This window comes from Zosterops lateralis (genome assembly GCF_965231275.1).
Source record: "Zosterops lateralis genome assembly, chromosome: 2".
NCBI lineage: Eukaryota > Metazoa > Chordata > Aves > Passeriformes > Zosteropidae > Zosterops > Zosterops lateralis.
In genome coordinates, this window is record NC_139763.1 from 25,212,217 (window position 1) to 25,232,547 (window position 20,331).

Genomic DNA, 20,331 nt, shown 5'->3' on the forward strand with positions numbered 1-20,331 from the left:
TTTTACTTGGTAAGTACATTTTATTTTAAAGTAAAGCATCAAATAGAAATGGGGCTTTAATAATTTAAAAAATAAAATAAAGGTTGTCCAATAAAACTACAGTGCTATCTCCTGAAAATTTTATTGCTTTTGTTGACACTGTTTGTTTGTATATGTACATCCAATGAATTTGTTTCTTGAAGTAGAATTTTCTCCATACTGACATAAAGCAAAAATAGTTACAATTTTTTATCTTACATTATTATAGCATTTTACCATGTTATATTATAAATTTACACAAATGTGAGAATTAACATAATTAGAAGGAATTTTTATCATGTAGTGCAGAAAGAGAACTGGATCTGAAAACAACACCAAGACATGCTGCAGTGCAACCCCAGTAAGTATCAGAAGGGAAAAGTGCCACCCACTGAATAATTGGCTTTACTGCTTGCAGGACATGGTAAGGCCTGGAAAAACATTGGGTCTCCCATTACAAGAAGTGACCTGGTGTGACCTCTTAGTTTTTCAAAACTGATGAGAGCTCAGCTGGAGGACGCAAGCTTGTAGCTCATACTTCCTCCTCCAGGATCATGTAGAATGTTATCAGTTTTATCAACACATCCCCTAAATGCAGAAGAAGTCTGTTTTAATTGCGGCTGGGAATGTACTTAACATAAGTCACTGAATCATTATAAACATCTGTTTTCAAGTTAATCCCTGCATATTTCCTTCAGCCTATTATTTTAGAAAAAAAGTATGTTGTTATTTAAGTATGGTTTTGTTCTCAAATTTAGCATAGCCAGAAGAATGGGCTTGTGCTTTCAAGCCTCTTTTTGTCCCCACAAAAAATGAGTCCATTATATTCAATTTTTCCTGTTCCTTAATGCCTCAAATTAGAATAACCAAAGGCAAGGAAGGTAAGGTACTGAGCACCAGGGAGAACAACTGCACAAGGCCCTGTTTGGGGTAAGGGCTGCAGCCTGCTATGCCAGAACAGGCACCTGCTGTACAAAACACTGCCTTTATTTTACAGAAACATCATCTCCTGCTATCACTGACTGCAACTTCTGCGGGTGGGTGGAAGGTTGGCCAGCAATGACAGCCACTACTGAACAGCATTATCCTCAACTACTGAAATGCATCTAGAATCTGAGCAAATACGATAACATTCTGCCTATACTAGGAAGAAGTATGAGGTTTTTCCTCCTGTTCCTCTGGGAAGATGGGAGGGCCAGACTGGAAGAAGTTTGTGGATCAAAGGTTTCTTTAAGGAGGTCAAAGGGGCACTTAAGTAATGAGATGCTGGAAGAGAGAAGAATGATTACAGCAAGTACAGGAATTATCACAAGGCAATTAAAGTGAAACTATGCAAATTATTGTTCCTTTCTCAACTTTGGCTTTAAATCAGTCTCATGACATGAATAATCCACTTAATGATTTCCCACTACATATGATTAGATATAATGAGACAAATAGAGAGAAATAACTTTGTCATATCTCCCAGACACACTCATTGAGACAACACCTTCCCCAGAAACTGCATGGAGCTTGGAACAATCCCTGCTGTCCTCCAAGTGCCAAAACAGAGAAGGAACAGTGCTGGGCAGGAAGCATAATCTGTGGGGAGGAGTGGTAGATGAAAAGGCAGGCTCTTTATCCCTTGTCTAGGAGACAGTTACAGGCTAATCCAAAGATTTTGGCCAGGTGCATTGCACCAGGTACCTCCCCTATTTTGCATGGTACACTCACAATTTTCAAATAGCCATAGCTTCCTTGCACCACAGGCCAGCCTCTTATGAACACTAGAGGACATTAATTTTATCTTACTCCACCCACAAAATATACGTCTACCCAGAAACAGAAGCTTATTTTAGTGATGCAAATTGTTTCATTTCTTGACAAGCATTTCCATTCCATTTCATTCTCCCAGACTGTCTGCAACTGATAAGCTTAGTGAATCATCCTAGTAAATCAGTATTAAACTATAAAAAGATTACATCCTTTCAACACGACACACACGGAGGTGCTACATGCAGCCTGAGTGTTTGCCTAAGGGATACCTATTTATTTTCTATCACATTAACATATAGTTCAAAAGAAGTTCTGTTAATGAACGGGCATCCCAATCTGGACCTCTATCCTCCATGACCCACATACTGAGCCTTATGAGCCTTAAGCCCTGTCAGTGACAGAGCTGAGAAAGCTGCTAAAATTCCCCGCAGCAGGCGGAACACACTCTGCTCTGCAACGCAGCCTGTAAGACATCTGTCAGATCACAGCTACAGACTTGTTGCATTCTGCCCTGTTTTTCCACGTCCAGCTACTTTCCTGGCATTTGAGGACTACTGCTTGGAACTTGCACAGAACGATGCGAACAGCCAGATGAGCAGCCTAGGAGGGAGACGACTGCCATATTTGGAAATGCACCATTTCTGGAGGCTACAGACATCTCCAAAAAAATACAAAGGCAGAGTCAGTTCTTGGAAGCTACACTCTCTTACAGAAGTGCATTTCTCAAGACAAAATGTAGTTCTCTTTCCCACAACATCACCTCAGGCTCTGCTTACTGATTTTCAGTTGCTGAGCAGCCACGGGCTAAGGCTAATTGCTCAGGTATCAATCGAGTTCACATTGCAGCCTGTAAAGCACAAATGTAAGGTAAAATTTTAATTAACTTCTTCCTGTTTACGTGACTCTGTTCAAGTTAAAAATCTCATTCCATGGAACACAGTCACTTCTCCTGCACAAAATGCAGTATCTTTCAAATCACAAAAAATCTTGTGAACAGGTGAATGGTGAGGTTAGCACAGCTATCAAAATTCTCTGACTATTCACAAATTACCTAATTCATAGCCAAAGTGCTTCAAAAAAGTAATAATAATAATAATTAGTTCATCTTGTGATTAATTCACTATAAAATTACAATTTCTGTTTAGATGGGATGCTTGAAGTGATGATGTTTTCTCATTAAACAGTGTAGACTTCCCACTCTATATTGCTTTCGTTTAAACCCCAATTTAAGCTGAATTCCAATAGCAGTTTCAAGCTGAAACACAAGAAAGGCTAGGCCAATAGGATGGCTGTTTGACAGTGACAACTTTAAGTCCGACTCTCCTCTCTCCACAAATCAGCCCCTTCCCACCTGTGTGTAAATCCGGTCTCCTGGAAGCCCAAGGGAGATTTATCCTGTGTAGCAAACACCACACTTCTTCCTCAGCACGGGTGCATACAACTCAAGTAGCTGACATGAGATCAATAATATCTTCACATTTCACATCCCACATCCCACCAAATACAGAAATAGGGAGTTGTGTCAACTGCAGGACACTTATCTTGCATTCCTCTCATATTTTCTTCCCTTTCCAGGATGTCAAAATAGCTCCTTGGCTGCATTACTATTCTTGTCTTCACCCTTTAGATACAACCACTGAATTAGCAGAACTGCTCTTTTCTGTGCAAAGTACCACCAGAGGAAACCACTGCTATATTCCAGTTATAATTAGCATTTTGTTAACTGATTTTACAGTCCATTAACAACTTCGAAAAAAATCATGTAGCTAAAACTCCTGATTTAAACTTAGCTAGAACAAAAAAGATTTAAAAAATGCACCGTCTTAGCAATTAGCAAATTTTAGTTATACACCCTTAAAGGAGTTGATATAAAGCCAGTTTTTCTGGACTGATGATTTGAACTTCAACTCTTAAAATGGTTCAGGAAAAGGATCATTTGCTATTCCTTCATTTTTGAGGACTTAAAGCAAAGACCATAAGTTGAACACAGTTCTCATTTCTTTTGTAAACCCATTAATTTCAGATGTCTACAGACAGAAAAATAGTGAGCAAAAGGACAATTTTTTTTAATGTCAGCAAGCTCCAGTCTTTCATCCTCTCCAGAGTTATTTTTCTCATTATTAAAAAAAAAAAAACAACAACAAAACAAAAACAAAAACAAAAAAGTTAAATAAAAAATTAAAAAAAAAATAAAAAAAACACCTCCAAACCACAGCTTATCTTCATGTCCTTTTTTTTACTTTTTCCCCAGCAAATCATAACTGGGTAGACTTCAGTTATGACTGGTCAGGGAATTCCCCAAACCAAGAGAAGACTTATTGGTTTTGAAGCTTTAACCCTCTAGGTCACTAAATTAAGTTCAGCTCTCGTCTGCAGTGACTGGAAGCTTCATGCAGTAGCTATTTAAAGTTCTTGGCTGTGTCATTTCAATTGTCTGCAGATCCTGTCTTCATAGAGGATAGCAGATCAGTGTCATTCAAGATGTCCTGTGGGATATCACCTCCTTTCAATTGCCAGGCCAGATGGGAACAGCTCTCCTCTAGGTTCCTGGTCATATCTGCTTGGTCTATGTAAGTATTTCAAAAGGCACCAGATGCCTGTGTTTATGCAAGGGAAATACACGCAACACAATAATCTCCAAATGTTTATTAATATTAAGAATTAAAATGCTCATTCTCCTGAAGACCATCTTTGGTTGTAGGCTGATGTACATGAGTGTATCAGGAGGAAGCAGAAGTGGTCCCCTCTCATTAATCTCTGTAAATGCAGAGCCATCCTTCTAACATATCTTTTGAGGATTGCTTTAGACCACATGAAAAAAATCTCCTGGACAAACCTATGCAGTGGAAAACTGTGACACTTCATGATTACTTGCATGTCAGTGCATGAGTTAAGCAGTCCTGTTAGTCTCAGGGGAACTTTAAGTTTAGAGTCCCAAATTCCAAATTAACATATTCATAATATCTGAAAGGAATGGCAAGTCACTGTCTGAAGTATTGCCGTGCATGATGAAATTTGAACTAATTACGACAATTCAGCTCTGGTTTTATTTAAAAGTTTAGCTCAGTTGATTGGAGCATGGTGCTAGTAACACCAAGACTGGGTTTAATCCATGTATGGGGCCATTTACTTTAAGAGCTGGACTCAATAATCCTTGTGGATGCCTTCCAACTCAGAATATTCTGTTAGTCTGAGAAAAGCCTTATACAATTTTCAGAAGATAATCTAATTTTAAGAAAAACTCTATAAAATACAATTGGAAAAAAATTATTATGGCTATTGGGACAGGAGGGGGCTGTTCATATATGATTTTTGGCAGAGTTTTTCTGTTTGGCTGGTGAGAGGGCTGCTTTGTTGTTGTTTTTAGTGTTACCAGAATCATGCAGGATGTTCATACAAAAATTGCAGACAGACTACAGATTCTTATCTATCTCCAGTGTACTTCAGTCACTCATGAGAATATTAGCAGTTTTTTAGAATTTAGTAGATTTTAAATTAATTATTCATGAAAATATTTATTTTGTAAATTAGCATCACTTGGAAGTACTTCACTTAAAATATGTTAAAAATTAGTCGTGTCTTCTCAATCAAAGGAATATCAGATTGCTGGTGCTAAAATGTTTTGTTGCTAGGACCTCATTTTTCGCATTCTTTTCCGAATTCCCCAGGGGTCTATCCTGGAGGTAGGGTCATGGGACTACCCTAAAGGCTGCTTTGTGAATACGACCTTCCTGTTGGTGATGTGAACATCATTTTCACAAAGTAATGCAAATCCAGGGGGCTTCCCGTTAGCTCACAGGAAATATAGCTATTCCTGTTGTTCCATATTTGGACAAAAATGACATTTAAAACAACTCTTTCCTCTAACTACATTCTTTTACAGGAAGCTCTGGAAACAATCAAGGTATCTGCTTACTTAGGGAAATTTTCAGAATCACATTATAGAACTCCATACTGCACAGCTCAAAGCAAATAACTGGTTTGTGAATACAAACTAAAAAAGCCTCCCATAAGCATTATCTACTAACAGGTCTATTTATATGGACAGTCAGATACTGCTCAGCCTCCAACAAAGAAGGCTGTATTTACCAAGTGACTATTCATACAGTAGGTTTTGTACCCTTTTCCTATACAAGAACTCCACCTTTAGTTTTATTTTCAAAGAAGTGAAAAAAATTCCAGATACCAGTAGGATCTTCTGGTGTTGAAGTCACTGATGTTACTTTACTGACAGCTGAGAATTAGAGCATGTTCCAGGGCTTCCTAACACCCAGTGACATGCGCTTTTAGGAATACATTTCAAAGGGCATGACCTTTCCGAAATTTCATCATGGTAATCACTGCTAAGTCATCACTCAGCTCTTCTACTTTGTTAATGGGCAAACTGAAGCCAATTAATACAGGTAAGAAACTCCCATTCCTCGTCTTGCTAACTTGAAAAAAACCTGCAGAGAGGACAGAAAACCCTGTTCCAGAAGCACTCCATGGCAGAGTTTACCACCCTCCTCATATACAACTACCCTGGAGCTCACAAAGCAAACTGCAAAAAAAGTCCTGCACAGAACAGATCCAAACACCCTGTCTTGTAACTCGCATGTTTGGTGAAACTGGAGTCAGCAATCCTAGCATGTACAAGTGGAGGGCTAACCAAACATCAAACTGCTTTCTTGTTCATGAGGCAGAGAGGTTGTGAACTCCAAAACAAATCACGTAAGTTTGTTTTTCTTGCTGCATTATGGGATGGATCCACACAACCACTTGCAGCATCTGCCAGAGGTACAAGGCTGGATCTAGCCATAACCTGGCTAGATGGAAACAGTGTCATTACAATGGGGTGGTGGCTGGTTGTGCAAGGACAGGTGGCAGTCTTCTTGTTGTCTTCTCAATAAATCCACACCTGCAAGGCTTCACTGCTTTCTAGAAATGTCTCAGAGTTTCTCTGGCCCCTGAGCCTTTGCTGTTCAGTGCACGACCCCATTTTCATAAGCATGGGGAGTATCCATAGTAAGTCTGAGTATGGGTGCTCAGTGTGGTTGAAAGCCTGCCCCAAAACAGTTCCAGCAGGGAGGCAAAACACAGTGCCACCAAAACTAGGCAGAAGTTGAAAAAGATGGGATGGTGGCCACCAGCTCAAGAGGTAATGCAGCCCCTTCCAGCTAACTTCCACCTCTGAGCACTTTCCAAACCAAGGCTGGAGGCAAAACCAGGATGAGAGGGTGGATTCTCTCCTTCCCTCCTCTCACAGGGAGCAGCCCTCTCTAAGCAGCATTGGGAATGAGGTAAGAGGTGGATGCCATGGTGGCAACCATCCCCAGAGCTGCACCACTATGGGCCACAAGGGCACAGGACCATCCCTGTGGCTGCTGTGGGTTTGGTCCTGATGGAGAGGCCACCTCTGCCATGCTGTCCACCCAATCACTAAGTCTTCCCTTTAAATTTGGCTGGTCCCAGCAAGCCCCCATTACATTGGGGAGTGCACTGAAAGAGCATGTCTGCAGAGGAGATGCAGCTTTCCTGAGCTGTAGCCCCCATTAAGCAAGGCATTTTCACAAATCAGAAAGCAAAGGAGATGCCTCAGGAGAGATACACAGGAAGCCAGTGAAGCCACTTTGCAAATGTGTACAGCACATCCGTGAGCGGTGCTTTCCCTTCCGTTAGCTGATAAACATGAACATCAACATAAACAATACATTTAGAAGTAACAGCTTTTAAAAAACACAGTGCTGGGAAGCAGAGGTCTTCGGCCTCCACCATTCTCGCCTAGACTAAATAAACGGAGAAGCAAAATCCTCTTAGTTGGGATGCACACCAAAGAATGTGAGAAAAGCACAGAAGATAAACTGGACTTCTGTGTTTGAGCACAGAGGAGAAACCCAAGTGCACACAGTCCAGCACAGGCACAGATTGCTGTGTCTTCAACTCACACCACTTGAGGAAAGCTTTCCACTGAGCATGGTGTCTTCACTTGTGCAGCTCTTAATTTTCTTCTTACCACCCCACAGTGGTAAGAAGAAAATCACCCTGCAGGCAGTGTGATCCATCACCAGCGGAAGAAGTTGTGTGCACTTCCAGGTAACACCATCACCATGGGCAAGGTCTTGCCCAGGAGGCCTCCTGCCTCCCTGTCACATACACTGCATGACCAGGGTCCACTTGCTCCTTCTTAGTCCTCAGCTCCCCATCAGCAGTTCCTTCCTTACCCTTCAGGTTCCCCAAGCCTGAACTTGCAGTACATAGGAAACAATGTGGGCTTATGTGGGTATGGCTGACCCACAGCAAGGCTCTGCACAGGCAGGGCAGTAGCTCCTCAGTGCAGACAGAGCAGTGCTGCAATCACTCCCCAAAGCTGTGGCTGAACCTCCACAGCACAAATATCTCCAATGCACAGTCCCATCTCACCTTACCAGGAAGATTTGCCCATACCTGTCAAATGTTGCAGTTTTGCAAGGAAAACCTTAATGGAAGATTCCACTGATCTCCATGGCAAATTGCAGGTATATACAACTTGCCACTAAAACCCTTCCAGGAGGTCTCTGCCAGATAGAGCATTTAGAGATTAGCAGGTTTTACTAGAACATATGCAACTTTAATTGCATAAATTTATCAGAACTGTCCAAAGTGATTTCTTGAGTAAAACATGTGAAGTTATCTTTTATTCTAAAAGGAGCTTCAACTTTTTCAAAACTTCTGACAATGAAATAACAATTAATAGAAACAATTTTAAATACATTGTTTACACTTCACAACACTAGTTTGCTCATCCCCAGAGTAACACTGAGAAGAGGAAACAGGTAGGATAGCAATGGCCTCACTTTGGCCAACAGACTCAACAACGAATCACAAGATTGTTAATGAGCAACTAATTGGTACATTTTAAGAGCCTTATGGTATTCTGGAAACAGCAGTAGTAACCACAGCAGTTCAACATCCTTGTCAAACACAGGATTTAAGAAGCATGTAGCATGTTTAGTCTACTTAGCAGCCAGCCAAAATACACAAAAATTCATTTGGTAAACCCACTTTTCTTCCCCGCAGATCTCAAAGTTCTTCCAAACAGGTTCATCCTATGGCAATGTCACTGCTACAGTTAAAAAAAAAAAAAAAAAGTGCTGTATTTAATTGCTCTAGTGAAAGATTTCAGCCACTTTTTGCAGACAGTCAGCTCTATAAACTGTAGCACCACAGGGAAGGTCTAAAATTGGAAGAGTATTTCCTAAAATTAAATATGTTTTTGCACTATTTGCATTATAATACTACAATAATTTTTGGACTGGAAGCAGTACCAGAAGCCTACACAATGCATTTTCTCTCAAATATTTTAATAAATTGCCAGTCATCAATCTATCTGGGCACCTTCTCTTAAGCTCCATCTTAAAACTTTAGTTGAGTTACACCAATAATTTGAGCCACAAATCACCAGTCATTTATCTGTTTGGACTCCTAAAAAGCCATAGGGGAAAGTATTGCTTTCTCTGCTCCTTAACAGGCCACTGAATTTTGTCTTTTGCTTCAGTCGAGAATGCCATTGATTACAAGCTGCTTTCTCTTCAGGACACACCAACATCTTTTCTTCTAAAGACTCTGTACACTCCAGAAATTATCCACTCAGTTCAAGCTGCATTTCAAAGGACATTACTGCATATCTAAAGACTCCAGATGCATATGGGTCTGTCTGACTATTGAAAAGTCCCGACTCCTAAATGCAAAGCTCATGGTTTTACAAAAGCCCTTGCTCAATAGAGAAGTGAAAGCTCAGCTCCTGTTAAGAAGCAGAAAGATAATCAACTAGAAGTAAAAAACGCAGGGTTTTTCTTTCCTTTGCTGTTACAAAGAAATTATCCCAAAGGATGCTTTATTCCTCTCTGAGAAGCACCAGCTAAGCAGTAAGACTCCAGCTTTTCCAAGTGGTGCTGTCTTTTAAGAAATAGTCTAGAGAGAGGAAAACGGGAGGAAAAAAAGACCCCAAAACAAACCCCAACCCTCAAAACATATGTGAATTTCAGCAACTGGACAGATAATTGAGAAGTAACCCTCAAATCATTATTTCAGTTCAAAGGTCTGCTGTGCGAGACTTTACAATGCCCTTGAGGCACCACCTCACATCTGGAGCAAGGTGCTGGCTCTAGATCCTTCACAGACAATGCCAGCAGGAGGAAAATACTTCCCCCAGTGAATAACAGGTTCTCTCTTTAACAAACACACTTGGACACCCATAGCTTATGACAGTTTGACTCCCTTCTACCTCACTTCAACAAAAACGATGAAGATGAGCTTTGCCACAGCCTCACCCCATGGACTGCAAAACTTCTCTGAGAATTAGGAGGTATGGAAAGGAGCCCACATCTTTTGCTACCTGATGAGCAGCAGTATCACAAGATTGGAATAAAAGCTAACAATGACTTGAATGACTCCCAAGGGCTCACAGCACTTGTGTGCGTTGGGCTTACAGGAGTGGATGGATTGGATGGACCTCTTTCAAGATGTTGCTGTCCTCCTTGTCCATACAAAGAACATCAAAATTACATGGAAAGGGGATTTAGGTGCAAATGAGATGGTTTAAACTCATACTTTGTCTCATTAAATGCACATTTGCAGTAGTTACACTTCATGTTGGATTCAGTTCTTAATTAAGAGCCTTTATTGCATAAAGGATTTCAGAGAAAGGCAGTGTAAATCATCGGTGAGGCTTAGATTGCCCTGAAGTCCTGTAGCCTGAACCTGTAACTTGCTCTGAATGCCACCCTTACATTAACACAGCAGAATACTTATTCTGGTAGGAACTACAGTGCCATGTCTTCCTACGCTAACTAGCTCCTTAGTCCAAAAACCATTTCCACTTGCAACTGGATTGTGACATTCTAAATGCCCATTGCACAGCAAATAAACATATCTATTACAGAGCAATTTCTATTTAAAAAGTAATTGAATAATAACCTAGAATGATCATCAAATAACATTTTTTAAAATTTATTTTTGAGCCATGGAATCCATTTTTAATTATGTGGCGGGTCAACTGGATGCTTTTGCCATTTTTAAAACATAGTTGCAAATTAAAACTAGTGCTATCGACATGTACTCTAATTTATTTGTCTGGCCCAAATGAAAAACAGACAAAAGTTTCTCCAACCCGTATTTTTCCAAATTGACATTTTAAAATCCAGTTTTAATAAAAATTGAAATGTTGGAACATGAGAGCAAAATAGCCACAGGAAATATTATTTTAGTGTGCAACATTTGCCAGACGCAAAAGGAAACAAACTTGTCAGTTCTCTCTTTCTTTTATGTTTCTTTGTTGACTAGACAGGAAGCTGACAAAAATTGATTTTTTTCCTCTTGTAAAGCATACAACATAATTTTTATTGTACCACTTCAGTTGCTGACTGCATTTTGTAAATAAAAGCATACTTCATGAGCATCCAGGGAAGTGCTTGATATCTGACAGTTTACAAAAATGCAGTACTAATTAAGTACAAAAAGAAAAGTAAATAGCTTTCATTGCAGAAGCGGAAATAACATGGTTTAGAAGAGAGGCTGAAAATCCATTCTTTTCTATGGCAGCTTCCTGAGTGATGGAAAAGTTATAGTTGAGTAAAATTAAACATTTGCCTAACCTGTATTCCTGCATGTAGAGGTCAGCAGAAGTCCAAACATTGATGAACACTGAGATACAGCTGCAAATATTTTGTGAGCAGCTTATTTAAAAACTGTAAGAAGCAGATAGATAATGTTTCAGCAATAAGATATCTTCCTCTGATCAAGTAGACACAAATAGGATTCAAAATCCATGCTTATTATTTAGAATTAGAAACAATAAGCTTCAGGTCACTCATCTAGTGAAAGGTCAATACTAAAGATGGCATACTTCATCAAAAAATTAACCAAAATTTTCTGAAGTTAATAAACACAGGCTATCACAGAAGCAGGCTGACTATCCATTTCAGAGTTCTTCCAAAAAAAAAATCCTGCTAATAAAAGGTACAAGGCACCCAAAGGGCAAGACAAAGGATGGAACAAAGGCCTTTCCTCCCGAAACTTGGTGAAGGGTTGGGTCACAACCAGAGACCCTGGGACCTGCCACAGGTTTGTTTGCCCTTCTGCAGTCCCAGCCCTACTCTTGTCCTGCCACTTCAACACATCAAACCCATCCTGGAATCAAACTATACAAGAACTAAATACAGTGGCCTTTTTACCCACATTTTTTTTAATGGTACGATTTAGTTTATTGAATTCCTTCACAATGAGGTCAATCAAATAAATGGTGCCATAGTGAAGGGGCAAGACAATGCAAACAGGACCACAGGAAAAACTGTCTAGGAACAGTCTGATGCAGGGGGTTTAAGACTGACATAGGTGCCACAAGTACTTTAATTATCAAAGACATGTATCATTTTATGAGATAAATTAGTTAATTGATAAATTTATGAGCTACTGCATGCTATTGTGACAGAAAAAGATGGAGATCCTCAGAGTTTACCTTTAAACCAAAATACTATTGATCATACTTCCTTCTCCAATAGTGTAACCAATAAAGGTACTTTCATTTTTATTTGTATTTGTGAAAGAAGGTTGAAAGTATCTCCGAAGTTATGCTTATCTAAATTATTCTTGAAAAAAATGTGATCATTACATTCCATTTTCTATACCTGTATGACCTGTATGTTTAATAACCCCATATCATCTGGGTTTGTAAGATATTTTTTCAAAATAGGTTGAACAGCTTTGTATCATTATGAATACCTGCTGAATTCACTGTAGCAGTTACTTGTAAATGTGACTGCAAGCTTAGCCAGGCTTCCTACATACAAAGATGATCATACATTGTGGCACCATAATTAGCAAGTCTCAGGGGACTCAGAGAAATGTTGAAAATCAGCTTTCCAAAAACCTTCCCAACCTGTGAACACCTCTAGAAGATGTGTCGTCCAGAGTACATCTAGAAAGAAATTTAAAATTTATAATTATCCTTCATCCCTAAGCACATATCCTTGTGATCTGCAGTATGTTCCCACCACTAACATACCAGTATAGACTCAAGAAAATTATCCTCAGAAAATGTTAAGTCCTCAAGTCATGCGCAAAAGAAATGTGAAATCTCACACAGTCCTAACAGACCAGCATTTTTCTAGCATTAAAGCTCGTTGCAAGTAATAAATATCTAGCTGTTTCAGAATACTCCACGTTGATTCATGAATGAAAAAATCTCCAGCTTGATAATTTCACTATAAAATATGCAAATATTGACAATTTTAAGCAACAAGTGCCCTCAAAAAGAACAGGAATAAGAGTGATAAATGTAAGCAAAACCACCCAAAGTCACATCACGAGACTGCCTTTCAATGCCAGCACATCTGCAGAAGTCATACTAAAACTCAAAGTTCAGAACATGTCATTCTTATGGCAACATCCTTAATGCGCCAGATGTATTCCCAAATCACTCCCTAGAACAGACCACACTTTAAACCACACATCTAAATAACACTTTTTAAAAAAATCTCATATTTACACTGCATGTAAAGTTAAAAACTAAAGTCATTAAAATCACTACCTCTACTTAATAAAAGTGTGTGGTTAACCAGAAGGATATTAATGCTGCCTATACATAACCTTAAACTTGTGACTGCTGCCTTACAGATGCATAGAAAGTGTTCATGACTGTCAAGGGGCCTTTCACTTTTGGCATTGCTCTTCAGACTGGAGTTTAATAACTTTATTGCTATCTTCTAGCTTTTATTTATTTAAAAAGCGTCATCTGTTTGACTCTCTTATAGATCAGAAATCTCCACAGAAAAGATCAAAAAGAGTGCATAAATTTCAACAGAGTAATTATTAAAAAATATTCTTTTTAAACTAAAATCACATTTCCTTTGGGCTCAGCTCATGTTTCTTGCACAAGGAAAATGGTAACTCCATTTGAATTGGCTTATGTATCTTTTCTACTTGATGTAATTAAGAGGTTGAAAGATAGGAAAAAAGTTAATTATTAAATAATTCAAGTTTTTAGGGCAGATTCAGTCTGCTTGATAAAGTAACCATTAGCATATTTTAACCAGATGTAATGTAAGCAAAAGTTTTACAAGGGAATTATTTCCATAATTTCACTGGTTCTTGTTTTAAAGGGGATATTTATTTATATTAGGTTTTTATAATATTTATTATTCTCTGTCTCTAACGGTTTATTTGATCATTAAGTAAAATAATTTGGGTTTGAAAAGTACCTCATTAAGATAAAACATTTAATTGAAGTAATACACAGTGCTAGAAAGAAACAGAAGTAACTTTATTTAAAAGCATTTTAATAATTAAACTGTGCAAATTACAGTAGTTCCCAGAGGCATAAGAAATAGAAGGGTTCACACGTCTATCATCACCTGACATGACCTTGGTGAGTATCATTCTAGACTGGCACTACTTGGAGCATTTAGAGTGGAGAAAGAAAAGCAGGAAAACAGCATTGTTGTGCAGGAGAGGGCAACCCTGGATGTGGGACAGGGCGACCAACCCTGGATGCATGTATAGACTGGGGAATGAGATGCTGCAAAGCAGTGGCAGGAAAGGGACCTGGGGGTCCTGGTCGATGGCAAGTTGAACATGAGCCAGCAGTGCCCTGGCAGCCAGGAGGGCCAACCCTGTCCTGGGGACATCAGGCACAGCATGGCCAGCCGGGCAAGGGAGGGGATTGTCCCCTCTGCTCTGAGCTGGGGCAGCCTCACCTCCAGTGCTGGGGACAAGTTTGGGTGCCACAATATAAGAGAGATACTGAACTGTTAGAGAGTGTCCAAAGAAGGGCCATGAGGATGGTGAAGGGCCTTGAGGAGAAGCCGTGTGAGGAGCAGCTGAGGTCCCTTGGTCTGTTCAGCCTGGAGAAGAGGAGACTGAGGGGAAACCTCATTTCACATTACACATTCCTGGTGAGGGGAAGAGGAGGGCCAGGCACTGATCTCTTCTCTGTGGTGCCCAGTGACAGGACACGAGGGAATGGCTGAAGTTGTGACAGGGAAGGTTTAGGTTGAACATCAGGAAAAAGGTTCTTCACCCAGAGGGTGATTGGGCACTGGAACAGGATCCCCAGATAAGCAGTCATAGCACCAGGCCTGACAGAGCTCAAGAAGCATTTGGACAATGCTCTCAGGCACATGGTGTGATTCTTCAGGTAACCTGCCTAGGGCCAGGTGCTGGACTTCCATGATTCTTCTGGGTCCCTTTCAATTCAGGAGGTTCTGTGATCTATGGTTAGGAGTTCTGGTTGACACATAAAAGCAGCACAAAGAACAGAGGCAGGTTATCCCAAGTTGGGGAAAGAGGAGAAGACATTCAGATTGCAGAACCTATAGGACTCTCCAAAGGGGCAGATCTAAGGTCATGAATTGCAATTTTATTCTGTCTGGCATTCCTTTCCACTCCAACTGAAATCAGGGAGGAAAAAAAGCAAAACTAATCTCCACGGACTTCAACAGAAAGCAGAATCCAAACATCTGCAGTCACAAATGTACTCATGCCACAGTGTCTCACAGAAGGAACATACTCTACAGTGATTTACAAACTGCACACACCAGCAGAATGGCTGGGAGGATGGATACTGTTTGCCAAAACAAAAAATGGTCCCAGACAGAAAAAAGATACATTTGGTTTTTTATTTTGATATGCACCCATAGTATCTAACTCCTTGCCACAATTTCTTCAAAAAAGAGACAGAAGTGGTGCTAAACAGGCCATGTGAATCAAAATACTTTCAAGAGGTTCTGAACATCCAACAATTTTGAGGAACTAAATAAGCATATTGCTGGATAGGGACAAAACTTAAAACATCCAATTTTAAAAAATATAAGTAATGAGTAACCACTGGACAAAACACAAACAAAGTTTAGTTCAGCAACAGGACTAACATTAGTATCTCCTCTGTACAAATCAAAATAAACTTCACAATTTTCAAATTTACAAGGCACTAAGCAGAATCAAACCACTGCAGTTTTTTTTGAATAGTGAACCTATCACAACACTTAAAATTATGATCAGAAACTTCAGAGTATTTGACAACTTTGAAAAATCATGCTACTCATTTAGATTTGGCTATATGAGCACAACTTTAGGCACACTTTTGTTTAGTAAATATGACTACATTTAGTCTAATTTTCTGAGTCAAAGAACTTTAATAATTTAAGAGGCACTTCAACTGGCCTAAGTAAAACAAGATCACCACAAATTCTCTTACCTTCAGTATAGGACTCTGACTTTATCACTATTTGTTAGTAATGCATATATATTCAACATGGCAGATTTATTTCTCACATGATAAGAATTTTACATCCTTTGTTAAGAACACCATGTTATAAAGTCATGTGATGTCTCCACACTTGGCAAATTTTCTGAAATAATCCAAAATATCAAACCCAAAGTTAGGAGCTGCTTAGGTAAACAGTTAGTTTAACTGCAAAAGCAAAATCAATCTGTTTTTATCTCAGAAGCATGTCACCATCCCAGGATGCATCAAATAGTTGTCTTGAAATGTACACATCAAAAATAGGAATGCTAAAACGAAGGCCTCATGTAGCAGTACCTTGTATCACTTTTTAGATCACAGAGTCACCACTTCATCCCTTGGAAAAACTCTATACAAAAATAGCATCTGTCGGAAGATGGAAACATCAAGCAACTAGTACCACAAAAATTCTGCTATACTCATTAAGACAGCATCCTTTTTCCTTTGGTCTTATTTTTCACATCCTTCCTTCCTTTTAGGTTGATGTGTGTCACCATTTTGTAAAGAAGAAAGCATCTGATTTTTATCATTGCAAAACCTCCAATGTATTACTTCCAGAATTTTTAAATAATTATGGAGAAGTAATGGAACAATTTTTAAAAATGTGCCTTTTACTAAAACAAAAACAAAACAAAACACAAACAAAATGGACATTAAAAATGCTTTGTTTTCTCTTAGCAACCATGATTGATTTCAAATACCTCATGAAAATATTCATTCTAAAGTAAAAGGCAGAAGGACAATTGACATTCATAACCTCTCCCTTACTGAAAAACTCTCTTGGTCTTTTCTATTTCGAGTGCCACTTGTAATATGTGCACCACCTCTTAAATATTTGAATCACAAGCAAATTTCCAATAGGCTCATGTAAACACATGTAAAAGTACAGAAAGCTTTTGATTATTTCTGACCAGAAGACACGACTGGCAGTAAAATGTTGTCTTAGGGGTACTTTGGCAGTGAAAAGCTCAAGGACAAACTAAATAATGCTCCAGTTGTTCTGTGCTGAAGAATCCTTAGGTTGGCTTCTTTTATATGCACACAGTGCTGGACCAGCACACACCTGGGACGACAGACATATTTCCAGCTCACATCCTAATCCTCCTCTTGGCAATTTATGGTGTGCCTGTGTGGAAACTTCCACACCAGTGACAGGTCCCTGGAGACATTATTTTATTTTAATAGCTTACTTGTATGGTAATGTGACAGATTTGTTCCACCTTGTAAAGGCATGCAGCACCATTAATATTTAGTTGTTGGGTTACTCTACCAATGCACATTCTTTAACTGTGTTGCACGACCAGATTTGGACTTGGATGACCATGAAGTGGCAAGAGCTGTTCTAGCAATGCAAATGCAGTACCTGGATAATGCATGTAATAACAATTCTGCTATAAAAATAAATTCATTTTACAGGCACTAGCTTAAGAACTCTTGAAAGGTACTTTCAGGATTTAACAAAGTGATACTTAAAGTACTATAGAAATGGATTATAAAAATGCATTATTACAGAAATAAATTTTCTATAAAGCCTTAGCTTTTGCCCAGAAAAATTAACATTAGAGAGGTGTATGTTGAACAACTGCTTTTCAGTGACTATGGTAATATTTGTCCTCCTATTTTCACTTCAACATAAAAACTTACTCCACTTTTTATTTTCACTTTCAAGCAAAAGCAGCTGACTTTTCATGTACTTTCAGTTTTTGAAAATTAGTCCCTGGCAATGATTTAATCTCTCCTCCAAACCAAAAGAGATTAGATTACAATTACAAAGCACCAAAAACAGGAAATGTTGCAAACTCTGACACAGTATTAACTATGCTGGTTCAAATGACACTGTGAAATTTTCTTAAACGTTACCATTTGTCTACGTAGCTTTTTAACCTTTGACTTCTAGGAGAGTTGCATGAGAAACAGCTTCTCCTAGGAGTGAAGTCATTGCCAGGCTGTAAGAATCAAATAGGGATATTTAAGATATTTCCAAATCATGGCATACTTGTATTTCATTACTGAAGGAATTACAATAATATGTGTAGAAATAAAAAATATTAAAAAAATCCTTCACTATACTTCCTTTGTTGACAGGGCCAGAAGTTCAGTCGGTCAGTGGGATATTCATGTCAGTGGAGGCAAAAATTTTACTTATTGTGTGGATCTTCACAATAAACACATTTAATTTCAACAAATTCCCCCAAAGACACACATCAGTTAAGCTTCCACTACCAGTATTCATTAGACGAATGGACTATCTGTTTGTCTAGTCACAAATTTACTGAAATAGTACTGAGAGCACACCTGTTTCCATAGGGTTTTTTTACATGGTTTACTAAGAGAAGAGAGAAAATATTTAAGACAAAAACCACAATTCTTTAGAACAGCAAGTTTGAGATGAGCTACATCCCCAACTGGGATGAGCACTACTCTGAGCCTAGCATCATGTATCCTGGCTTTAACCAGACAATTAATTTTAAAACAAAAAACCAAACAAACAGCTAATTTAAATATTCATTAATTTTAAGTATCAACATAATAGCATGGCAAATATCAGCATATCAGCATGGCAAAGGAGCCTTGGGATGAGCAGGACAGGATGCACTCGCACACAGCTTCAGAACCATGAAAGACTGATGGATAAGAGCAGAAGTATCCAAAACCCTGGGGAGGCTTCCTGTACTGGGAGACTGGGAGTATGGAAATGGCAAAAAAAGCCAAAAGGAGACAGGGTTTTTTTCTGTGACAAAAAGGACCAGATAAGAGGATAGACTGAAGAGGCTGCCAGGATAAGTGCACTAAGACTAGGGTACCTAGAGAAAGGTGAAGATGTCATTTGCTGTAACCCAGGGCAGATAAAGCAAAGGTAGCCTCAAAAAGGGAATTTTGAGAGACCCTGACCGATGAGGCAGCAGATACAGGAATCAGATACAGAGACCTGGAGAATATGAAGGAGTCCCCCAGATGGGCCACAGATGAGCTGAGACTGGGTCTGGACTGTGGACTAAAGGGAGAGAGGGTAGCATAGGGAGGTCTCTCAGTCCATCCCTGACTCTTCCAGTCTGAGTATGTTCACACTTACATAGGGCTGCCACCCAATCCTAACACACGGCCTATGGGAAATTTTTTTTTTTTTTTTTTTTTTTTTCTATCAAGAATCCTCTCATCTTGGCTAACTTTCATGAATCAGCATCTCATATTTTTGTAGATCTTAAGCACTCAGGGAACATACCCTACCTCTTTCTTTTTGGCTTCTAAGTAATGATGAAAACGACTAAAAAAATAGTTGTTTGCATCCTTCTATTGAACTGTGTTTGCCTGCAGTTTAGAATACCAAAGATCTGGGGTTTTATTATAATTACACACACAAAGTCTAAGCTCTGAAAAGAAATGCCATCTCAAATTACAAAGATGTGTCACTGTAACAATGCAGTTTTCCTTTTCCCACTAGGGGAACCATTATCTTCATAACAAATACAATGCTTAAAAACCTCACGCTGAAATACTAAATCCATGGTTCATGTGATATAATGTAAGCTGTATATACATCTAAGGCCATATGTGAACCAAATTAAGGGAACAATATATTGGCTCTGTCTTCTTGCTAAACTGTCTCAATACATATGTTTTGTGTAAAATGTAAGAAATGCTGAAAAGCTGTGCTACATGAGAAGGCAAGCAAGTGGGGTGAGGAAAGAGCCTTTCAAGAGGCATTGGAGTTTTCTTCAACATTGACTGGCATGTTGGCAACACACATCCCTCACACTGAGTAACATTAAAGCTGCTCTCTGCTCCCAAACAAGTCCCCACTCAGTTCAACCACAGTTCACTGAAGTTTTTCAAAACTGCCTCATAAGTCCTATGTGTGTTCAGTCTCAAAGATTATTAAAAATTCACAGATATAGGCAATATGAAGAATCTTGGAGAATAATAAATTTGGCTACCAAAAAGGAACAGCACTGGATAAAGATTTACTTTGTGAAGCACATTTTTTAAAATTCCAATTTTCTGACAAAATAAAAGCTTCACTAATGTGTCTTCCTTAATTTTTTTTTTTTTTTTTTTTTTTTTTTTTTTTTTTTTTTTTTTGTAGTTTTCTTCCCTAAGATTTGAATAAACTGTAAACAAAAATCGGGAGGAACAGACAGTTAGGCTCCCCATCTGGTGCACAACCCCGGAAAAAAATCTAGAGACTCTCTAAACCTTTAGCACATTTATTTTTCAGGCAGTTTGAGGCGCATTCAAGCAAAGCTGTTTTGCTTACAGCAATCACCCATAGCCTCCTTCTTAAAACAAACAAAAAAATTTTT

The 20,331-nt window shown here is 38.9% G+C and overlaps 1 protein-coding gene across 2 annotated transcripts in view; it reads right to left on the reverse strand.

Annotated features, from left to right (window-relative positions):
* Positions 1-20,331, reverse strand: part of COL4A1 (collagen type IV alpha 1 chain) — a 120,928-nt gene that overhangs the window by 72,760 nt on the left and 27,837 nt on the right. The window lies entirely within an intron of this gene.